This window comes from Hesperophylax consimilis, unplaced genomic scaffold (genome assembly GCF_061612785.1).
Source record: "Hesperophylax consimilis isolate HC1 unplaced genomic scaffold, BYU_Hcon_1.0 scaffold_100, whole genome shotgun sequence".
NCBI lineage: Eukaryota > Metazoa > Arthropoda > Insecta > Trichoptera > Limnephilidae > Hesperophylax > Hesperophylax consimilis.
The window spans coordinates 42,966-46,144 of NW_028301326.1; the positions used below are offsets into that span (position 1 = coordinate 42,966).

Here is a 3,179-nt window from a genome sequence, read left to right on the forward strand (position 1 = left end):
GATTAACTAGGGCACTGGAGACAGCTGAGTCCGAAATGCGGAGAGGTGCTTACGAAGTAAATTTTGAGCAGCAATTGAAAGTCTACGAACATAGCTAAATTCACTTAACGGGAGAATCCCAAGATCAGGCGGTGCCTGAGGGATAATTTGAATAAATGGGGCGGCAGACAGGAGAGAGGTGGAGTCTGCGGGCATGGCTAAAGGTCATATCTGAGTTCGTGATCTCTATAAATAAAATCACCAAACAAAAATCGTAATATATTATGTGTATTGTAATTATTAACGTGTATATTAGTATTTATATATCAAGCGAACTGGTTGGAATTCACAACTCCTTCTCGGCGATGTTTGGTCTGGGATTTACTGTATAAATAGTATATTGCAGATTATAAAAACAAAACAAAGTAAATTTATATATATATTTCTTTATATGTACTGTCTGCAGGGGAAATGTATGCGGTCTGGTAACTATCGGGATGATACACTACGGCTACATACACGTCCTCTCAGAGAATGGGAACCAGCCTAGGAAACTGCTTTCCACAAAAACCGCAAGTATATTTTTGCATATAGAACGAAACCGGTTCGTTCTAAGTAAACGTAGTCTCGGAGGGGTTGGAATCTGGAAGCGTGAGGACTCTGTTTGAGATTTGGACGTAGTATGTGACGGCCACAGGAATGGTCGGGTAGAACACGGTGACTGAGGCACCAACTAGGAGATTGGGTCGAATGATCATGCCAAACCCGGATCGATACGGATCATTTTCACGTCTTGCAGGAGGTAGGAGCCAGATTTTGCTAGCAAAGTAACATTCCGAGTTCGTCATATATGCAACAACTGAATTCTACTAACATGCTTGAAATTAGTATCATGTTTATCCCATCTAGTAGGAGAGGTCGGCAATCCAGAGGGCCCCGGAGAACAAATTATGATTGTAATGTACTAACAAATTATGTTTGACTTTTCGTTTTGTGTATTAAAGTTTTATGACAGGTCGGGAGGACGGCTTAGGTGAACTTCTAAGGAGATCAGATTAAGAGAGATAGACAGTATGGAGAAAACGGGGGTTTTAGGTAAATTGATCCAACTTCGATTCGTTAACTTTAAAATTAACATCTCTGACTCCATCCCTGTCCTAAAGAGAACTAGGGGTTACCAAACAGAGTAATTAAAAACCCGATACCATAAAGCAAAAAAAAATCACACAACGTTTGGTGGGATTTAATTACAACTAAATACGAGGGAGTGACGTTGAAGGCCGTAACCGGCGTATTAATAAACCAAGTACATTTGTCTTTATAGAAATGTATATATATTACAAGAGAATCTTGAGTAGCCTTCGTAGCTACCGAAGGGAGAGAGAGTTCTAAGGAGATTTTAATAACAGTGGCCTAAGATCACTTAGGTATTACAAAAAAAAAATTAAATTCAAAGGGTGAAAGGAAGAGTCATCTCAAGGTTTTTCTTTAGCGTGAGTCAATATGTGGCTCATCAAAGCGCCCTTCCGATGAGATGAATAGTTGCACTCAGAACATGAAAAAGGTTTTTCTCCAGTGTGAGTCAGCATGTGTCTCGTCAGATGACCCTTTCGAGTAAATGATTTGTTGCACAAAGAACATGAAAAAGGTTTTTCTCCAGTGTGAGTCAGCATGTGGCTCGTCAGATGAACTTTTCGAGTAAATGATTTGTTGCACAAAGAACAAGAAAAAGGTTTTTCTCCAGTGTGAGTCAGCATGTGGCTCGTCAGATGAAGTTTTCGAGTAAATGATTTGTTGCACAAAGAACATGAAAAAGGTTTTTCTCCATTGTGAGTCAGCATGTGTCTGGTCAGATTGCCTTTTTGAATAAATGAATTGTTGCACAAAGAACATGCATAAGGTTTTTCTTTAGTGTGAGTCAAGATGTGGCTCATCAGAGCGCCCTTCCGATGAGATGAATAGTTGCACTCAGAACATGAAAAAGGTTTTTCTCCATTGTGAGTCAGCATGTGCCTGGTCAGAATGCTCTGTTGAGTAAATGAATTGTTGCACAAAGAACATGAATAAGGTTTTTCTCCAGTGTGAGTCAACATGTTGCTCATCAGAACGCTCTTCTGATGAGATGAATAGGTGCACTCAGAACACGAAAAAGGTTTTTCTCCATTGAGAGTCAGCATGTGTCTCGTCAGATCACCCTTTAGAGTAAATGATTTGTTGCACAAAGAACATGAAAAAGGTTTTTCTCCAGTGTGAGTCAGCATGTGGCTCGTCAGAAAACCTTTTCGAGTAAATGATTTGTTGCACAAAGAACATGAAAAAGGTTTTTCTCCAGTGTGAGTCAGCATGTGGCTCGTCAGATGACCTTTTCGAGTAAATGATTTGTTGCACAAAGAACATGAAAAAGGTTTTTCTCCAGTGTGAGTCAGCATGTGGCTCGTCAGATGAAGTTTTCGAGTAAATGATTTGTTGCACAAAGAACATGAAAAAGGTTTTTTCTCCAGAGTGAGTCACCATGTGGCTCCTCAAATAACCTTTCGAAGTAAATGATTTGTTGCACAAAGAACATGCATAAGGTTTTTCTTTAGTGTGAGTCAATATGTGGCTCATCAGAGCGCCCTTCCGATGAGATGAATAGTTGCACTCAGAACATGAAAAAGGTTTTTCTCCAGTGTGAGTCAATATGTGGCTCATCAGAGCGCTCTTCCGATGAGATGAATAGTTGCACTCAGAACATGAAAAAGTTTTTTCTCCATTGTGAGTCAGCATGTGACTGGTCAGACTGCTCTTTTGAATAAATGAATAGTTGCACTCAGAACATGAAAAAGGTTTTTCTCCAGTGTGAGTCAATATGTGGCTCATCAGAGCGCTCTTCCGATGAGATGAATAGTTGCACTCAGAACATGAAAAAGGTTTTTCTCCAGTGTGAGTCAGCATGTGCCTGGTCAGACTGCCTTTTTTAGTAAATGAATTGTTGCACAAAGAACATGAATAAGGTTTTTCTCCAGTGTGAGTCAACATGTGGCTCATTAGAGCGCCCTTCAAATGAGATGAATAGTTGCACTCAGAACATGAAAACGGTTTTTCACCAGTAAGAGTGCGAAATTGGGGTTCAAAATTTGACATAGGATGGCTGGAGATTTCCCCAGGATGCGTCTTAAGGCCTTGCGACAAATCTGAAAAAGAATACGAACTAAAAGGAT

The 3,179-nt window shown here is 40.0% G+C and overlaps 1 pseudogene; it reads right to left on the minus strand.

Moving 5' to 3' along the window:
• Positions 1-590: 590 nt before the first annotated feature.
• Positions 591-2,586, minus strand: LOC149408754 (uncharacterized; annotated as a pseudogene).
• Between the last annotated feature and the right edge of the window lie 593 nt (positions 2,587-3,179).